This window comes from Erinaceus europaeus, chromosome 5 (assembly GCF_950295315.1).
Source record: "Erinaceus europaeus chromosome 5, mEriEur2.1, whole genome shotgun sequence".
Taxonomy (NCBI): Eukaryota; Metazoa; Chordata; class Mammalia; order Eulipotyphla; family Erinaceidae; genus Erinaceus; species Erinaceus europaeus.
In genome coordinates, this window is record NC_080166.1 from 82,499,875 (window position 1) to 82,521,347 (window position 21,473).

The 21,473-nt window shown below is 42.7% G+C and overlaps 1 pseudogene; it reads left to right on the forward strand.

The window, feature by feature from the left end:
• Window positions 1-1,674: 1,674 nt before the first annotated feature.
• Window positions 1,675-2,229, forward strand: LOC103114918 (large ribosomal subunit protein uL29-like; annotated as a pseudogene).
• The last annotated feature ends 19,244 nt before the right edge of the window (window positions 2,230-21,473 follow it).

Below are 21,473 nucleotides of genomic sequence, written 5' to 3' on the forward strand. Positions count from 1 at the left end.
TCCTTCCTTTCTTTCTTTCTTTCTTTCTCTCTCTCTCTCTTTCTGAAGAAAGCCACCTGGAACTGTGGAGTTGTGTGGGAAACAAGGCCCAGTGGTAATTCCAGTGGGGAAAAGAAAAAGAAGGAAGGAAGAAAGAAGAAAGAAAGGGTTCATAATGAAAATTAACAAAATGCAAGGAAGGTAGGAGGGACAAGAAGAAACACACAGGAAAGAAGGAAAGCAGGCTAAGATACTTCTTTTGTTTTGGAGAAAAACACACATATTGATGCACTGAACAGGTGAAAAGGAAAAAAAAAAAAAGTACGTTCCATTTACTTTGTAAAACCATACACAATTCATTCTCAGGTACATAAATATAAAGCTTTCCGTTGTTTTGCTTTGTTGCTTTCTGCTTTATAAAATCTAATGCAAAACTCTTGCAGGTGTTGAGATGGAAACAGATGTGTAGACAGCCATAAAGAACCCAGTGTTAACCACTGAAATGGCTGCTATTCAGAATTTCAGCAGAAAAATACAAGCTTTTATCTACATTCAGCTTTATCTCATGCCTAATAATTTCTACATCGAGGTTGTTTTGCAATAGAAAATACTGTAACGGCCCAATGATAGCACAGCTTGTAGTGTGTTCGAGCTTGTCCCTATCTGTAGTCAGAAAGCTGGGGGTGGGGGTCGGGGTGGAGGCTTCATGAGCAGAGAAGCAGCACTGCAATTGTCTTTCTCCCTCTCGACTGCCCCTTCCCTCTCAACTTTCCTCGGTCTCTATCCAATAAATAAATAACAGGGATACACTGTTAAAAAAAGCCATGTAAGTGTGGTTATTTCATCTCTCAAAATATCTAAACGTACATAACGCTTTTGGGCAGTACATGACTGTGGGTTAGCTGAGATCATAGATAACAGAAACTATAGCGAAGGTGGGTCATTACATGCCAATGACAACATTATGTTTTTTTTATAAATATTTATTTATTCCCTTTTGTTCCCCTTGTTGTTTTATTGTTGTAGGTATTATTGTTGTTGTTGGACAGGACAGAGAGAAATGAAGAGAGGAGGGGAAGACAGAGAGGGAGAGAGAAAGATAAGACACCTGCAGACCTGCTTCACCTCCTGTGAAGCGACTCCCCTGCAGGTGGGGAGCTGGGGACTCAAACCGAGATCCTTAAGCCGGTCCTTGCGCTTTGCGCCACGTGTGCTTTACCCGCTGTGCTACCACCCAACTCCCAACATTATGTTTTAAGGGAGTCAAAATGTCCTGATTTTCTCAGCAGCTTGCACTCTAGGTATTCTGTCACAGGAGGAAGGAAAAACATGGTGAACAGAAGATGGAATTTCAGATAAGGAAGCTGCTACTTACCAACAGTGTGACAAAAAAGCAAGCTATTCTGAACCACAAAACCTCAATTGTTTTACGCAAAATAATGTTAGTCATAATAACTTCATAGAGCAGGAGCCAACCAAGTGTGTCAAGTTTGATGCTGTATCCTCATTAGCTTACTCACAAGAAGACATTTAATAAGTCACTATGGCCCCTGTGAGAATGGTCAACACTAAAAAGCACAGAGACACATGCTGGTGGGAAGGCAAATTAGTGCAGCCCCTGTGGAAGACAGTCTGGAGGTTCCTGAAAATGTTTAAAATCAACCTATCGCTCTTTCCCTTGGAGCCAGCCCCAGAGAGAGACCTCTGAGTGCGGCATGATGGTGAAGATTAAGGCGAGAAACCTACGCGGGAAGAAGGAGGAGCTGCTGAAGCAGCCGGACGACCTGACGGTGGAGCTGTCCTGGCTGCGTGTCGCCAAAGTCACCGGCGGCGTGGCGTCCAAGTTCTCTGAGATCCCAGTGGTTCTCAATTCCATTGCTTGAGTTCTCACTGTCATTAACCAGACACAGAAAGAAAACCGCAGGAAATTCTACAAGGGAAAGAAATAACAAGCCTTTGGATCTGCGGCCCAAGAAAACTCGTGCCATGTGTTGCCGGCTCATAAAGAATGAGGAGAACCTCAAGACCAAGAAGCAGCAGAGGAAGGAATGGGTGTACCCAATAAGGAAGTTTGCTGTCAAACTCTAAGCATTCCAGCATCAGTAAAATAAACTGTCTGATCAAAAAAAAAAAAAAAAAAAATCAACCTATCATATGGAAGGTCCATGTCTAGCCTTGTAAGAGTTCTCCAGAAAGGCTGGACCAATTTACATTCCCACCAGCAGTGCAGAAGGGTTCCTCTGTCCCCACAGCCTCTCCAGTATTTGTTGCTGCTGTCCTTTTTGATGTATGCCATTCTCACAGGGTTGAGGTGGGATCTCATTGTTGTCTTTATTTGCATTTCTTTGACAATTAGTGACCTGGAGCAATTTTTCATGTGTTTGTTAGACTTTTGGATCTCTTCTGTAGTGAATGTTCTGTTCATATCCTCTGCCCATTTTTGGATGGGGTCATTTGCTTTTTTGCTGCTAAGTTAGCTGAGCTCTTTATATATTTTGGTTATTAGTCTCTTGTCTGATGTATGGCATGTGAAGATCTTCTCCCATTCTGTGAAGGGTCTCTTTGAGTGATGGCTTCTTTGGCTATGTAGAAACTTTTCAATTTGATATAGTCCCATTGATTTATTTTTAGTCTTCCTTGCAATTGGGTTCGAATAATCAAAGATGTCCTTGAGGTTTAAGTGGGAAAGTGTTCCATCAATGTTTTCCTCTAAGTATTTGATAGTTTCTGGTCTAACATCCATTTGGAGTTGACTTTTGTTTCTGGTGAGATAAAGTGGTTCAGGCCATGCCATCAGCTGGGGCTCTATTCAGGGAGTCCTGAGATTCCCAAACAGACATGATGGGCCTAGACCTTGAATAAATCCCTTTCTCCATTGTTACTGGTTATCTCTATCAGGAGCAACACAATAGGTCCCTTTGTGGGCCCCCATAGGTCCTTGCCCTCAACGTGGATCAACAACAGTAGAGACTGTTCCATCCTCCGAAGGGAGGCTGGACAACATATTCTATGTTCTACCCGAGGAAGATGGGTCCTAAAATTGGGACAGCTTGGAACGTTCTTACTGATGACCACAGAATGTGAGCTCAGATCTACAGGGATGCAGAAGTCACATAGGTTCCTAAGCTGAATATGGGCCCCAGATCACATCAAATTGATGGGGTTTACAGTCAACAATATTTATACACCTTTCCCATATTTGGGAGCTACTCTCATTTCTGATCCAGCTTTCTGGTCCTTTTACCAGCAATGGTATCATCCCCCCAGACAATAACTTGGATCCACCTGCATATCAGATGTCAGGCTCAGGAAAAAAGAAAGAAAGAAAGAAAGAAAGAAAGAAAGAAAGAAAGAAAGAAAGAAAGAAAGAAAAAAGAAAGAAAGAACGAACTAGCATAGTCATGGGCTCTTTGGAATGTAACTAAAATAAGACTAACTATCTACAAAACTGAGACCCCCCCCCAACTCTTCATCTGAACTATTCAGTCTTTAGGTTCATGATTAGTCAACAATTTGTTCAGCTTTATATCGTAACTCTCTTTTCAGCCACCAGGTTCCAGATGCTAATATACTGGCAACTGGACTTCCATGGGCAGACGACCCCACCAATGCGTCCTGGAGACCCACTTCTCCAGACCCCACCAGGGAAAGAGACACAGGCTGGGAGTATAGATCGACCTGTCAATGCCCATGTTCAGTGGGGAAGCAATTACAGAAGCCAGGGGCCAAGTGGTGGTGCACCTGGTTGAGCACACATGTTGCAATTACAGAAGCTAGACCTTCCAACTTCTCCACCCCAAAATGACCCTGGGTCCATATTCCTAGAAGGATAAAGAATAGGAAAGCTGGGAGTCAGGTGGTAGTGCAGCGGGTTAAGCACAGGTGGTGCAAAGCGCAAGGACCGGCTTAAGGATCCTGGTTCAAACCCCTGCCTCCCCACCTGCAGGGGAGTCGCTTCACAGGCAGTGAAGCAGGTCTGCAGGTGTCTCTCTCTCCCCCTCTCTGCCTTCCCCTCCTCTCTCCATTTCTTTCTGTCCTATCCAACAACAATAATAACTACAACAATAAAACAACAAGGGCAACAAAAGGGAATAAATAAACATTTTAAAAAAGAATAGGAAAGCTATCAAGGGACAGGATGGGATACGGGGTTCTGGTGCTGGGAAAAGTGGGGAGTTGCACCACTCTTATCCTATGGTTTTTGTCAGTGTTTCCTTTATATATATTAAAAAAAAAAAAAAAAAAACCAACCTATAATATGACCCAGCAATTCCTTTCCTCAGTATCTATCCAAAGAACACAAACATCTACCTAAAAAGGATCTGTGCATGCCCACGTTCATTGCAGTACTATCTAGAATGGCCAACATATAAAAACAATGCATGTGTCCCTCAACAGATAATGGGTTAAAGAAGTTGTGGTGGGAGTCGGGCAGTAGCGCAGCAGGTTAAGCACACGTGGCGCAAAGCACAAGGACCGGCATAAGGATCCCGGTTCGAGCCCCCGATCCCCACCTGCAGGGGAGTCGCTTCACAAGCGGTGAAGCAGGTCTGCAGGTGTCTATCTTTCTCTCCCCCTCTCTGTCTTCCCCTCCTCTCTCCATTTCTCTCTGTCTTATCCAACAATGAAGACAGACAACAATAATAACTATAACAATAAAACAAGGGCAACAAAAAGGGAATAAATAAATTAATAAATATTTTTTAAAAATTAAAAAAAAAAGTTGTGGCAGTGGTAAGGCATGATGATATATTCTCTTTTGTTACAACATGAATGAGACTAGAGAAACATAGGTTAGGTGGGATTAGCCAGAAAGATGATCTGGCTAGATGATCTGGCTCACAGATAGGCACTAAGAAATGAAGCAAAGGTTGATACCGGGTGAACCCTCAGTGGACTATAGTCTGCTGCAGCAGATTCAGATTCAGAAGCGGGGAGAGAGGAGGATTATGGAGGAAGGCTGGGGATCTAAGTCCCTTCGGGTGGAATAAGATGATAATTTGGAGGAGGGTGAAGTGCACTGAGTTTACCCTTGTGACAACAAAAGTCCTATAGATCAATGTTTCCTCAATAAACTGATATTTTATCTAATATCAATAATAATTATCAATACAGACAATCTTATTTATCTATAAAATAAATAGATGAATCACTGTGGGCTGCATAAGACACAGCAGAATCTGCTTCATTATGGTAGCACAAAAATGAGTTGTTTTTATGTAAGATGATCTGCACCTATTGGCTAACTAGTGTTGAGATTTTTTTTCTGTAGAAGCCATTGCATTGACCACTGTGAAAGAACTAGAAGGTCCATCCAATTCAATTTAGCAACAAAGCACGATGCTTATTATTACAGTGGTAGTGGTACTACTATAATTGACTTTTGCCTAGTGTGACAGGCAATGTTCTAAGCTCACAATCAGCTCTTTTTTTTTGTCTTAATAATCACATGATAAGAGCCATTATTATCCACATCTTAAGCTTTCGAAACAGACTTCCCCCAAACATGAGTAACTGGCCACACAGTCAGCTAAGTGGCTCACATAGGGGCAATAAGGTATCAGGGATGCTTCTGCACCCACAGTTACAATAAAAGAGAAGAAATTTTGAAAAATAAGATAGAGGAAAGCAGAAGCTGTTTTTTATTATCATCATTTTTTATTATTCAGGGCAAGGTACAGCAAGATCATGTGGCATTTGGCTGAAGGACACGCTTTCTGGCTGAGAATTGAGGATGGAGAGGGTCAGATTCATGTTCTAAAGTCTACCAGCATTATACTATCTGAAAAGATCACATTTGGGAAGAAGCTTAGACCATTGGAAAGTGAAGTCCACATTTCCAGAACTCAAGGAAGTAAAGGCAGTTTCAACCCAGGAGCAGTAAGAGTGGATGCCAACTCTTATCTTCATGGTGTTTTATAACAGCCATTCAGTGATACATGTGACTATGTCTGAGTTTCGCAGCAGATGGTCCAGCTGTGAGGCTCTTATTGTTTTCTACCGATCTGTATTATTCCTGTGGCTTCACAAGTTCCACTTCCCGAGCCATCAAAAGATGTGCTGCTTTTCCCTTACTCTACGAGAAAATAATAGTTCCCTGACTCCCTCACAAAAGTTTTTGTCAGGTCTGTAGATGAATCCACTGGTAAATGTCGGTACCACTTATTATCTTTTTTCAAAGGCTCCACATTTAATTTATGGAGCCTTCTCCTTACAGGAAGGACTAAAGACTTGGTAGAAAGTTTTCATAGGATCTGGAAGTGTGCACTGCTACCACTGCAAATTAGCTAACGCACTTTGTGAAAAACACCCCTGTGTCTCAGAGGCCATTCTGGGATTTCTCCCCTCACTCTTACTTTCTTCATTGTGCAGAATTGCCTGCCTAGTGTTATTTAAGTGAGCAAACTGCTCATTCACAGGCACTGTCTGTCCCTAGCTATCTATAGCCAGCAAGTAAGGTAAGCAGTAAGAACGCACGCAGTATGAATTGTGGCCTAATAACCAGGATCTTGTGCATTTGGAGAGAGAGGACTGAGGGCCATGCAGCCATTCAGATAGTTGAGCCTGAGTTACCACACTGTAATTCAGAGCGGAAGCCTCTTCTAGATTTAAGAACAGATGTTGATTTTGTTAGGAGAGAGAAGCCAAGAGTAATCTGGAGGAAGTGTAGTTTTTTGGTTTTTTTTTCCTTCCAGAAGACCAGAGTGACTCCATTACTGCTACTGCACACAGAGCTCACTTCTGTAGCTACATCCCCAGGATCACGGGGCTGGGAAAGAAACCCAATGTTAAAGAGCGACTATCTGGCATGTCTGAGCCCCTGGTTTGGCCCCAAGAAGGAAAGAAAAGCTCTATTCCATGGATGCTGGAGCAGGGCCTTACTCTGTTGCTCTCTCTCCCCTCACACACACACTTTCTTATAAAATTTAAATCTTGTATATTCATTCCAGAAACAATATGTGCATACTCTAAAGGGAAGAAACAACAAATGAAAACTTGGTGGGGGTAGGTAGCATAATGGATATGCAAAGAAACTTTTGGAGCCTGAGGCTCCAAAGTCCCGAATTCAGTCCCTCTCACTACCATAAGCTAGTGCTGATCAGTCTACGCTCGACCAGACCTGCCAATATACGCGGATATCTTCACCCACCCTGTCCAACGCTTGACGTCTAGTCACCCAATCTGGTCCCCTACGCCTACACTGAACTTCTCTGTTCCAGACTCTTGGAAACAGAGTTGGCAGTCAGCTGAGGTAAAGAACAAACACCTCATCACAGACCCCTGCAAGCATCAACCCGGCTTTGACCTAGCACTTTATGATTGGGCCCTCCTCAATCGCTATTGAACAGGCCATGGCCAGTGCGCCGCTATGTTCCATCGCTGGGGAGCCAGAGACGACCTGAACTGCCCCTGCGGCTACAGACAGACTATGACCCACATAGTCAACGACTGCCACCTCTCCAGATTCAAAGGAAGTCTCGAAACTTTACAGGCTCAACCTGACGCTGTTGACTGGCTACGGAAGAAGGGCAAACGCTAGAAGAAGAAGTGCTCTGGTAAAAAAAAAAAAAAGAAAAGAAAAAAACAGAAAAACCTTGGCATCTCCCATCTCCTACAAACCAGAGATCACCACAACTAACAGCCTGTGGCCTGGCTGTAATTTCTCTCACCAGGATGAAAGCATTTGCTTTTTTTATATATATATATATATATCTCCCTTTTCATCCAGTGACCACCATTAAATTAAAAAAAAGAAACTGCTGAGAACAGCTTTTATATTGATCCCAGTTTACATTGGCATTGCTGTGATACTTGTAGGGCCAGTAAGGGATCCCAGTTTTAATCCAGTTTACATAATTTCTCCCATACCGGGGCAAAGGAGTTTTTCTTTCTTTTTTTTAAATTTTTTATATTTATTTATTTGTTTTCCCTTTTGTTGCCCTTGTTGTAGTTATTATTGTTGTTGTTACTGATGTCATCATTGTTAGATAGGACAGAGAGAAATGGAGAGAGGAGGGGAAGACAGAGAGGGGGAGAGAAAGATAGACACCTGCAGACTTGATTCACTGCCTGTGAAGGGATTCCCCTACAGGTGGAGAGCCGGGGGCTTGAACCGGGATCCTTATGCCCATCCTTGTGCTTTGTGCCACATGCGCTTAACCCGCTGTGCTACTGCCTGACTCCTGGCAAAGGAGTTTCTTCTACCAAAAACAACAATACCCATCTCTGCTTCCCACTTCCCACCAAAAGGTCTACAGGAGACCAGGTGTGACTGTATCCTGTGTGTATCTGAGTGTTTATCTGCCCAAGAATAAGTTCCCTGTGGTACTTTAGGGGAGGGAGGCATTTAAGAAACTTCTTACAACAGCCTGCAAAGTCCGGCTGTGTCTAATGTGACCTGTGTTTCACACACCTCCAAGCTGCATTCTCTCCTCTTTCTCAACCATACTCACCACACAAACCCTTGCACAAACCAGGCAGGCAGGCAGACAGACACACACACACACACACACACACACACACACACACACACACACACGCCAGGATAGTGGTCCTCCTCAAGACTCCAGTGAGATGTCTGGTTACCTTACTTCATCCAGGTCTCTGTTCAACCTCAGCCCTTCAGAGATGAAGGGAAACTATGAAGTGAAAACTAAAAGCAGGTAAAAATAAATTTTGGAGTCCTCTCTAGGCCAGAATTCATAATAGCTTCCCAAACCATTTTTATTGTTCCTTTAGTGAATTTCTTTCTTCCAAGCATTTAAATCTATTATTTATTAAATTATGTCCTTATGTGTTTCAGCCTGTCTCCTTCACTCTATTGCAAACACCAGTTTCTTTGTTGCTGTGTTCATCATTATTTTTAGTCTCATAACTTTGCTCCTGAGGAGAGTGACACAGAGATGGGCCTAGAACATTTGTTGCCTGGAAGAATGAGTTTATCTACTGCCAGCTTCAATATCTGAAGAACTACTGTTTTCTTCTGTTCTTTCTAAATTAGGAAATGGCACTGAGTCCTTCCATTCATCCCTCTGTGTGTCATCCTCCCTTTCCACACGGGTGATACACCCTTGGTTGTAAAGGTGAATGCAACCTCCAAGGACCTGCTCTGGAAATGGACAAAGCCTGCCTGGCCCCTCCAGTGGGCGATAGATTTGAGTCGACAAGAGAAAATTCTCTGGCCTGAGCCCATTCTAAAGATCTGGTCTTGAATTCTGAAGCATGAAAGAAAAGCTGCCATGTCCAAGCTCTTGATGTTTCCTTGTAGAGCTTAAAAAAGCAACTGGGGGAGGGGGGAGTGTAGTAGATTAAGCATGGTGAAGCAGGTCTGCAGGTGTCTTTCTCTCCCCCTCTCTGTCTTCCCCTCCTCTCTCCATTTTTCTCTGCCCTATCTGACAGCAGCAACAGCAACAACAATAGTAACAACAACAATAAACAACAAGAGCAACAAAAGGGGAAAAAAATAGCCGCCTCCAGGAGCAGTGGATTCGTAGTGTAGGCATCAAGCCCCATTGATAACCCTGGAGGGCAGAAAAGAAAAAAAAGTAACTCGGGAACTTGGGGATACCCATTAAGGGAATTTTGACAGTGAGTGACAGCACCCTGGGTTCATCATGGAAGGAGGCTGAGGCTAGTGACACCTCATTGTTCAGCATAATACTCAACAGCAACAAAAGGAAAACCAAAATTTCCAGAAGGATGCCTTCTTGGTCTGAGGGAGAAAGAAGGTGAAGAAACGACTTTGCTGAGACAAAGTGAGACAACAAAGTGGTGACAGCTGAAGAAACAGTAAGGAGAATAGAAAAAGGGTATTATAGTCCTCCTTTGCTTGCCTGTATAGACTCAAGAATCCTAAGCAGAATAACAGTGAAATACATTTACAGCACTAGCTAGATGTAACGTATCTAACAAATCATGTTGTTCTTACATCTCACTTGGTAGAGTGCACAATTACTGAATTATACGTTTGAAAGTTACCTAGTGGGTATATAGTGTACTATAAATGTCAATTAGACTACATTAGTTAATAAGAGTTCTCTGGGATTTTCTGCCACCTTGTTCTATCCATGAGAGAGGAGTATTGAAGAGCCCAACTCTGGGAGTCGGGCAGTAGTGCAGAGAATTAAGCGCACGTGGCGCAAAGCACAAGGACCCGCGGAAGGATCCCAGTTCAAACTCCCGGCTCCCCACCTGCAGGGGAATCGCTTCACAGGAGGTGAAGCAAGTCTGCAGGTGTCTATCTTTCTCTCCCCCTTTCTGTCTTCCCCTCCTCTCTCCATTTCTCTCTGTCCTATCCAACAATGATGACATTAATAATAACAACAATAATAACTACCACAACAATAAAACAAGGGCAGCAAAAAGGGAAAATAAATAAATACTTTTTAAAAAAAGAAGAGCCCAACTCTTAACTGTGGATCTGCCTTTTATTCCCTTCAGTTCTATCAGCTTGTGAGCATCTACTGCTAGATGCACCCTCATTTATGATTGGTATGTCTTCTTAGTGAATGAAAAAATGTACTTTTTTTTTCAAAGTAGTGTCCTTCCTTGCACATGTACAATTTCCCCACCCCTAGAGCTTCTTCTGGTGCCATGGCACCTCCCACATAGTGCCAAGGTTAGTACCAGAGCTGTATACATAGCCTGGCATGACCTCCACCAGAAGAGACCCTTCTCCAGTCATGAACTCTTCTGGCCATGGAATGCCTTTCTTTATTTAACATATGCAATAGTCCCTGTTCTGGCATTTATTATAAGTTGACAGCTGATATAACCACTCCACCTTTCTTTGGATTATTAGTCACATGATATATTTTTCCTTTTCATTTACTTACAACTGACATACCAATTATTATTAAGAAGAGTTTTGGGGGCAGGGGTAGATAGCATAATGGTTATGCAAACAGACTCCCATGCCTGAGGCTCCAAAGTCCCAGGTTCAGTCCCCTACACCACCATGAACCAGAGCTGAGCAGTGCTCTGGTTAAAAAAAAAAAAAGAGAGAGAGAGAGAGTTTTTTAAAAATAATTTTTGATAGTTTTAATTGGATAGAGAACAGAGAGAAATTGAGAAGTAGTGCTGTGGGTGGTAGTGGGCAGGGGACTAGAACCTGGGTCCCCAGACATGCAAGTCCTATGTTCTAATATTATTTCTGGTCCATGTTTTTAATATGGAGTCAAGACCTCATGCATCATATTCTTATTGTCTTAGTCAATGTTTGCATTTAGAGAAACAGGAAGAACCACTGGAGAAGAGAGAGACAAAAGAGACAACACCACAGACCTCCTGTGGAGCTGTCCAGGGTGCTCTCACATAGTACCAGAACCCACAACCAGGGGAGCACACATGCTTTACCACTGAGCCACCTCCCTGCCTGCACATAATAGACTTAAAAAAAAAAAAAATGAGGCCTGGAGGTAGCACAGTGGGTTAAACACACATGGTACAAACAGCGTTACGATCCCGATTCGAGCCCTCAGCTCCCCACCTGCAGGGGGGTCACTTCACAGGCTGTGAAGCAGGTTTACAGGTGTCTATCTTTCTCTTCCCCTCTCTGCCTTCCCCTCCTCCCTCCATTTCTCTCTGTCCTATCCAACAACAACAGCAATAACAATAATAACAATGAAAATAACAACAAGAAGGGCAACAAATGGGAAAAATAGCCTCCAGGAGCAGTGGATTCCTAGTGCAGGCACCAAACCCCAGCGATAACCCTGGAGGAAATAAATTAATAAATAAATGAACAAATAAATGAATAAATAAATAGATAAACAAATAAAATTTTAAAAGCATATCACTGGCTAGGGAGATAGCTGACCTGACCTATTATGCATATGGCCCAGGTTTAGCCCCACTACCACATGGGTGTACCACAGAGGTGCTGGGGGAAGCTCTGGTACTATGCTGTCTCTCCCTCTCTCTTGATCTCTCTCTCTCTCTCTTTCCTCCCCTCCTTTCTCCATTTCTGTCTAATCCAACAACAACAAAAGCTTTGACAACAATAACAACTACAACAAGCACAACAACAAGGGCAACAAAATGGGAAAAATAGCCTCCAGGAGCAGTGGATTCGTAGTGCAGGCACTGAGCCCCAGCAATAACCCTGGAGGCAAATAAAAGAAAGAAAGAAAGAAAGAAAGAAAGAAAGAAAGAAAGAAAGAAAGAAAGAAAAGCTCCATATCACTTATGTAATTTTAATGCAAATTAAAAGTACACTGAGATGCTATCTCATGCATGAGGTAGTTCTTCTTCTAGCATTTGCCCTTCTTCCGTAGCCAGTCAACAGCGTCAGGTTGAGCCTGATGTAAAGTTTCGAGACCTCCTTTGAATCTGGAGAGGTGGCAGTCATTGACTATGTGGGTCATAGTCTGTCTGTAGCCGCAGGGGCAGTGAGAATGATCTACATGAAGAAGATAGCTGTAATGGTAAGGACTGCCCCGTCTCCAAAGAGAGGCTGGGTCATCCTGCCCTGCCACTCGAGGAAGACTGGTCCTGAAATGAGTTCAGCCTGTAGTGTTCCCGCTGTGACTATGAACTGCGAGCTCACACCAATAGAGAATCAGAGGTTACACAGGCTCTTGTGCTAAATATAAATATATACATGGCTCCCGGGTCAGGTGGACGAGGTAAAGTTAACTTTACTTACAGATCTTTTTCAAGAATAGGACCTACTCTCTCCCCTAATCCAACTTTCTAGCCCTTTTCTCTACTCTGACACGATCTTCTCATATAATACTTTTGTTCAACTCCATTTTAGCTATCAAACTCAAGCAAAAAAAACTACAATAGTTTTGGGCCCCTATGAACATGCCTACAATGGACTTCCTAGCTTCTTTCCACCCTAAGAACCCTATTCTCACCTGCTCTACTCCTCCTAAGTTGCAGATGCTATAATGATTCCATCCTCGCTTCCCTGGGCAGATGACCAACCTCACCAATATATTTTAGAACCTCACCACTTCAGAGCCCTATCCCACTAGGGAAAGATAGAAGAAACAGGCTGGGGGTATGGATCGACCTGCCAATGCCCACTCCCAGTGGAGAAGCAATTACAGAAGCCAGAACTCCTACCTTCTGCACCCCAGAAACAATTTTGATCCATACTCCCACTGGGGGAGAAATGAAAGAGGGAAGATGACCAGAGGGCTCTGAACTCCAACTCCATCAGGAACCAGAGAGAGAAGAGGAAACAGGGAGGGACATTTGGATGTAATAATAGGTGTATGTGTGATTTGGAAAGGAAGAGAAAAGGAGAACCCTTCCCCCCAAAAAAGGTCAGTATATACAAATACAGAGAGATGGTTGTAGCAATAATATTTACCCATATCTCTTGGGAGAACTGCTATAGCTTACAATGGAGGTACTGGAGATCCAGAACTCTAGTGGTGGCAATGGTGCAGAGTTGTACCCCTGTAATCTTGTAATTTTGTAAATCAATATTAAATCACTAATAAAAAAGATAGCTGCAGGTGAGGCAGTGAAAAAAAATAAAAAGCTCTAGTGCATTGTTCAATGTAAATCGCTAAGTACCTATGAAAAACAACATAGACCTCCTTTTTAAAAATGTAAATATCTAGGGCCAGGTAGCAGCACACCTGGTTAACTGCACACACTACAGCATGAAAGGACATGGGTTCAAGACCCTGGTCCCCACCTGTAGGGTGAAGTGAGTGGTGAAGTAGAGCTATAGGTGTCTCTCTCTCTCTCTCTCTCTGTCTACCTATCTGTCTATCTCTATCTCCCCCTCCCCTCTCAATTTCTCTCTGTCTCTATCCAATAATTAATTAATTAATATTTAAAAAATGTAAACATCTTACAATCCTGCATTTCCACACCTACACACATATCCAAAAGCCATGAAAACACTGATCCAAAAGGCTCCTATGTTCATAACTGCACTAGTCACAACAGCCAAAATATGACATTGATTTAAATGCCCATCAACAGAGGGTTGTATGAAGAAATATATATATATGAACATATATTCAATGAATACTATTATTAACATTAAAGAGGAATTTAACATTTGGGGACAAAATGAGTGGAGCTCAAGTTGATTATATTAAATGTATAAGTAAGGAAGTAAAGGACAACTGCTGTATAGTTTCATTCATATGGAATAGAAATGACTAAATTAAACATACTTACAGAGCAGTAATAACAACAACAACTAACTCTTTGACTGTAAGAACCATGGTGGTTATCAGAGGGAGTAAGGAGGGGGGTGGGGTACTAGGTAAAGAGATCTCCGGTATGATGGCACTGAAACTTTGGTGGTAGATGTGAAATTATGCTTCAGTGTTTTAAGATGGTAAATCAATACAAAATAACAAAATAAAATAAAAAATAAATTAAATTAAATTAAGGAATTGTGTTGACAGCAGGCATTTGCAATTTCAGGTGAAAGGTGACCATTGGGAATTCCATGCAAGCACACCTTCCCACTGGGAGGGATCTCTGGCTTTCCAGAGTTGTATGCAAAGGAGGGACCAGCTGATATTTTGTGGCCACTAAAGACTGGTCACTGTAACCCTCTTATCCTATGGTCTTGTCAACATTTCCATTTTATAAATAAAAATTTTTTTAAAAGAAAGAAAAGACTGAGCAGTGCTGGTATAAGCCTTGGGCCCCTCAAATTATAGGGGTCTAGCTAAATCACTACTACGGGGTTGTTTTTGTTTGTTTATTTCCAACATGGAAAAGCTAAATGATAGGAGATGAACCTTTTTGCATTGAGAAAGTTGACATTAGGCTCATGAGTTGATTTAGATTCCCAGTCTTTACCATACTCCTCAATACAGTCACTGGATATCACAAGAGAGGGGGAAGAACAAACGCATCAGAGCATTTGGGTGCCTTCTTCATTAAGACAAATGATGCTATTTGGCTTACTGTGCTCCCCTACTTATTAGGGATTCTGATGATGGACCCAATGTTTAATCTTTCTCCCTCTCCCTCTCCCATCTCTCTCTCTCTCTCTTTCTGTGTGTGTGTGTGTGAGAGAGAGAGAGAAAGAGAGAGAGAGAGAGAGAGAGAGAGAAAATGAGAGAGAGAAAGAGAGAGAGAGATTTTCAGTGCCTGTGTCATTTTTTCCAATCCAGTTAAATCAGATGGTCTGATTTCCCTAGTCAGTGTTTCTGGTAGAAAAGGCAATTTTCAAGACTGAAATAGCAATTTCTTAGGCCATCGTAGAGACTTAAAATCCATGTTTTAAACTCCCATAGACTTCCACGTGTAAACGAAAGAAGACTCCTGGAAACCCATATTTTTCTATTTTGAGAGCAAACTCGCTAGGGCATAAAGCTAATACAATTTATTACAACCCAAAGTAAAGTTGCATTAGGGTGAGTTCATAACGTGAGTGAGTACACACGCTTCACCTGCACAGGCCTCCTTCAGCTCAGCTGCCTCCCTCATGAAATGCCTCCTTCCTGCTTCTGGCCACTGACAGAGGCCAGGCCTGTCCTTCTCAGAGGAATTGTCTGAAAAACCATTAGACCCCTTGAAACTTCAGGGATCACCCTCGGATGGGTAACTAAAGTAGCCTTTGACTACTTGCAGAGAGACATGAAAATCCAAGCCTACTACTTTTAAGCTGAAAGCAACCAAGTCAAGTTTTTGAAGGTTTCAGCATGTACTCTGAGCTCAGGTTCACCTACTCAGTTTAGTAAAACACTAGCAGGATAACTTTATGCAAGGATAACTTTATGCAAGACGGCTAGTTTTTCTGAGCTTTCACGGCATTGTGTTGGGTTAAGGATGAAAATGGTAGCTGACTTAAGTCTGGGGAGGTGGCTCAGCAGACTGGGTGCAGGACTAGAGTATGTGAGGCCTGGGTTTTGAGTGCTCTCCTCCCACCCATGAGAAAATTAATGCATTTTTTAAAACAGAAGGATAGTGCCTCAGACTTGTGAGAATTGTACACAAGTAACTAGAGTGTCTAGTACACAGGATACACACGATGAAAGTTTATTTATCAATATCATCATCACTATTACTTCCAATACCACATCAAATAGCAAGTAACTCCACCACTTCCATTCATTCATTCATTCATTCATTTATTCACTCATTCATTAGGAATTCTGGCGCAGAACCCTATCCCTCTAGAAAAAGACAGAAACAGGCTGGGGATATGGATCAACCTGTCCATGCCCATATCCAGAGGAGAAGCAATTACAGAAGCCAGGCCTCCGACCTTCTGCATCCCATAAAGATCTTTGGTCCATACTCCCAGGGGGATAAAGAATAGGAACACTATCAGGGGAAGACATGAGATACAGAGTTCTGGTGGTGGGAATTGTGTGGAAATGTACCCCTCTTACCCTCTGGTCTTGTCAATATTTCCATATATATATATATAGGCTTCTAATGGAGGTGATGGGATATAAAACTGTGGTAGTGGGAACTCTACGCCTCTTATTGCACAATCTTGTCAATCATTACTAAATCACTAATAAAATAAATTTTAAAAAGAAAGAAATTCTGGAGCACTGCCTGGAACCACTGGTAAAGGAAGAGTGTGGGTTTTGTCCCCTCTTGTCATCTACTAGCAAGGCACTTTTTGTACCTGAACTTGGGTCTCTTCTTCAACAAAATGGAACCAAATCAGGCCTTGGATGAGGTTTGGATGACACCTGCACAAAACTAGAACCTGTGCCTCCCTAAACTTGGCTCTCTTGGCATCTTGCTTCCCTCATCCACACCCCAACCTCTGGGAACAATACCTACCTCATATTGTTGAGGAAGCAGAGAGAAGGCAGGTTATATCCTTGTGGCATGGGAGTGGGAGTTGAAGACGTTTGCTGGGGGCTGGTTGGTGACACACCCAGTTAAACGCACATAGTACCAAGTACAAGGACCAGTGCAAGGATCTAGGTTTGAGCCTCTGCTCCTCACCTGAAGGGAGGACACTTCATGAGTGGTGAAGCAGGTCTGCAGGTGTCTCTGTCTCTCTCCCTCTCTATTTCCCCTTCCCCTCTCAATTTCTCTCTCTCCTATCTAATAAAATGGGGGGAGGATGGCTGCCAGGAGCAGTAGATTCATAGTACAAAAGCACCAAGCAAGTCCTCATGATAATCCCAGAGGCCAAGAAAAAAAAATGGTGTTTGTTTAGTGAGGAGATATCAGGCTGCGCCTTAGAGATGAGAATTTTACTAGGCCGGCAGTTGGGCTTCCCTGTCAGTGTCCCAAAGAGTGAGTGAAGAATGGGCTGTTGGGGGCCGGGTGATAGCACATATGGTTGGGCGCATATGCTATAATGTGAAAGGACCTGGGTTCAAGCCCCCAGTCCCCAACTGCAGGGGTCCACTTCACAAGCAGTGAAGCAGGTCTGTAGGTGTCTTTCTCTCCCTCTCTCTATCTTTCTGTCCTTCTCAATTTCTCTCTGTCCTACCCAATAAAAAATTAGAAAGAAAAAAAGAAAACAAAAAAAAATGGCCTCCAGGAGTTAAGGATTCATAGTGCTGGCACGGAGCTCCAGCAATAACCCTGGTGGCAAAAATAAATAAATAAATAAATAAATATTTTTAAAAATGAATTGTCCTTGTGAATGACAATATGGCTGGAGAGGAAATGATGAGAGCAACTAGCTCTTGTTTATCCAGCATTTTTCAAATATTTTTTGTTTTTTTATTATTATTTTATTTTATTTATTTAAGAAAGGAGACATTAATAAAACCGTAGGGTAAGAGGGGTACAGCTCCACATGATTCCCACCACCCGATCTCCATATCCTATCCCCTCCCCTGATAGCTTTCCCATTCTCTATCCCTCTGGGAGTATGGACCCAGGGTTGTTGTGGGTTGCAGAAGGTGGGAGGTCTGGCTTCTGTAATTGCTTCCCCCCTGAACATGGGCGTTGACTGGTCGATCCATACTCCCAACCTGCCTCTCTTTCCGTAGTAGGGTGGGTCTCTGGGGAAGAGGAGTTCCAGGACACATTGGTGGGGTCGTCAGTCTAGGGAAGTCTGGTTGGCAGTATTTTTCAAATATTGCCTATAATCCTCACACTATGCTTGAATGGCTGGTGTGACTTAGGCCCGACTTTACACCTGAGCTCAAAGAGTGAATCCCAAAAAAGGGCAAAAAAGGTATGTGGTATGTTCATTTTCTATTACTACTGTAATAAACTGTCCCACATTTAGTGACTTAAGACAGTATAAAATCATGTTCATACACTCCTGGAGGTCAAGAGGCTGACACAGATCTCTCAGAAATGGACATACCTATGATCAAGCAATTCTTCTCCTGGGGATTTATCCAAAGGAAACAAAGATGCCAACCCAAAGAGATCTATGCACATTCCTATATCCATAGCAGCACAATTTGTAATTGCCCAAACTTAGAAGCAACCTAGATGCCCAACAATAGATGAATAGCTAAGAAAGTTGTGGTATATATACATAATGGGATACTATGTAGCTGTTAAAAAATAATGAAATTACCTCTTTAGCCATGTCTTGGACAGAACTTGAAGGTATCATGTTGAGTGAGATAAGCCAGTAAGAGAAGGGCCAACACAGAATAATCTCACTCATAAGTGGAACTTAAGAAAGAAGGAAAGTCAGCAAAGGGCTCTGGGGAAGGAAGGAAAGAGATGGAGTGGAGGGACTCTAGGGTCTTGGTGTATGATGGGAAAAATTATGTAGGCTGTGGGAGAGTCTATCTTTCAGACACTTACCACGGGGAGATGAGAGGTTTGCCTTACATGTCAACAACTGTACTGAACACTATTAACCACTCAATAAAGTGGAAGAAGACCCCAAGGTGTCAGAGGGTAGTGTCCCTTTCTGGAGACTCCAGGAGTGAGTCCTTTTCCTTGCCTCTCGGTTTCTAGAAGCTGCCCACATGCCTGGTTTGTGGTCTCCTTCCTCCATCATCAGAGTCATTTGGTCAAGTCCTCACATAGTATCAGTCTGAAATCAGTTTCAGAGAGATGTTTCCTTCTGACTCTGTGAGTATATTAACCCCACCCAGATAACCCACAACAGTGTGTGTGAGTGTGTATGTGTGTGTGTGTGTGTGTGTGTGTGTGTGTGTGTTATATGTCAGCTCTGGTGTTTCATCACTCCATAATGACTTTCTCAGGGAGAGACAGAAAAGGGGAAGAGAAAGAGAAATAGAAAGAGAAAAAGAGAAAGAGAAAGAGAAAGAGAAAGAGAAAGAGAAAGAGAGAATCCCTAGCATCAGAACTTACTTTAATGCTGTAGGGATTGAGATATAACCTGGCTTGTGCATATGTCCCACTGAGCTATTTTGCCAGTCCAATTTTATGTCATTTAAAATATATTTTATTTAATTTATAGAGTCAGAGAGAAATGTGGAGGAGAAGGAGGAGAAGGAGGAAAGAGAGGGAGAAAGAGAAACTCCCAGTAGACCTGTTCCTTCACTTGTGAAGCTTCCCTTGTTCATGTGGGGACAGGGGCTTGAACCTGGGTCCCTGTGTACTGTAACATATGCACTCAACTGGGTGTACCACCATTGGGCCCCCTTGTGTCATACTTAAAGTTTTGTTTGTTTGTTTGTTTGTTTGTTTATGCAATATGAGAGAGAGGGATGAGAAAGACCAGAGTACTGCTCAGCTCTGGCACAAGATGTTTCCTAGGATTGATCCTATAACCTCTGGAGTTTCAGGCATGCCAGCCCTGAGCTCTAACAGGATGAGCTATCTCCCTGCCCAGTGATCTTACATTTTAAGGTCAATGAAATAGCTATCTAAGTCCTGCCTGTAACCTCACTTCCCCTTTGCCACACAGCCTAACATGGATAACCACAGGCCTTCAGGACTATGAACAACAGGTCACTACTCTGCCCATCCCACCAAAGCTCTCAGTTGTGGAACTATTAAGGTCAGTTTCACTTTCACCCTGGGTTGACAGGAAGACATTGATGGTTTTTACGCAGTGGAGTGGCATAAATAAAACTGCCATTAACATAAATAACCCTTGGATCAGAATATATCAAGGACATGGAGGAGAAGGGGAAAAAAATGGATGTTAGAGAATTCAAGTAATTCAGTAAGAATTACTGAAGCATCATGTGTAGGATGGAGAAAATGAAAATGAATTGGAGGCTATTTCAGGAGCAGAAGCTACAGAGCCTGCTGACCAGTTTGATACAGAAGAGCAAAGGAAAGAAAAGAAACCAAGGATAAACCCTCGGTTTTCTAACTTGGGCAGCTTGGGGAAGGGTGGTTTTTCTTACACCCTCTTTGTAGTTCACTCATTCATTTTAACCATTCTTTTATTCACCAAACCTTTCATCAATGCCTAGTAGTATATGAGAAAGCAAAGATGCCCCTGCCCTCCAGGACCTTACTTCCTAGATTAACAACAATAAATGATTAATAGCTGCCATACTCTTGACTTACTGGTGTTTACCCTCTGAAAAAGGAATTGGATGAGGAAAGCAGCATGTAGGTGTGTGTGTGTGCACACGCGCACACACGCGTGTGCATTTGTGCATATGGGTGGATAGCAAACCTGTCTGCTTCTCATACCTAGAATATCTGTGAGCTACTCAGATACACAGGATACACAGGAAGCTGGCAGAAGATACACAGGAAGCTGGCAGGCTTGAGTGCCCCTGGGAAGAGGGGTGGGAATTAGCTTTTCACCGTGTGAATTTTGTACTGTGTGCATGTATTATTTATTCAAAAAATAAAAATTTTCACTTAAAAAATAAAATAATAATTGCATAAACAAGTCAATACAGAGTATGTTAGGAAGTCAGTGGAAAAGCATTTGACTGAACAGTATATTAGGAAGTGGTGAAAACTTGACAGAAAAAGCTGCAGAGCTGGGGAAACAGCATAATGTTATGCAAAAGACTAGTGCCTAAGGCTCCAAGGTCCCAGGTTCAACCCCAGGCACCACCATAAGCCAGAGCTGATTTAAGAGCTGGTTAAAAAAAAAAAAAAAAAAAAAAAAACTTGAACTGGGAGGTGGCATACCTGATTGAATGCACATATTACAATGCACAAGGACCCAGGTTCAAGCCTCCAGTCTCTAACTGCAGGGGGTAAGGTTCATAAGTGGTGAAGCAGGGCTACAGGTCTCTCTCTCTCTCTCCTCCCCCCTCCTCTGTTCCCTCCCACTCTGTCCTACCAAATAAATATAAATATAAAAGTAGAAGCATCCCAAGCTGCCCCAGTATCAGGACCCATCTTCGTCAGGTGTAGCATGGGTCCTGATATTGGGGCAGCTTGGAACGTTCCTACTCATGACCACAGAATGTGAGCTCAGATCTACAGGGATGCAGAGATCACATAGGCTCCTCAGATGAATATGGGCCCCAGATCAGATCAAATCGATGGGGTTTACAGTCAAAAATATTTATACACATTTCCCATGCTTGGAAGCTACTCTCTTCCCTGATTCAGTTTTCTGGTCCTTTTTCCAGCCATGACATCATCTCCCCAGACAATAACTTGGATCCACCTGCATATCAGATTTCAGGCTCGGGGGAAAAAAAGAAAGAGAGAGAAGAAAAAAA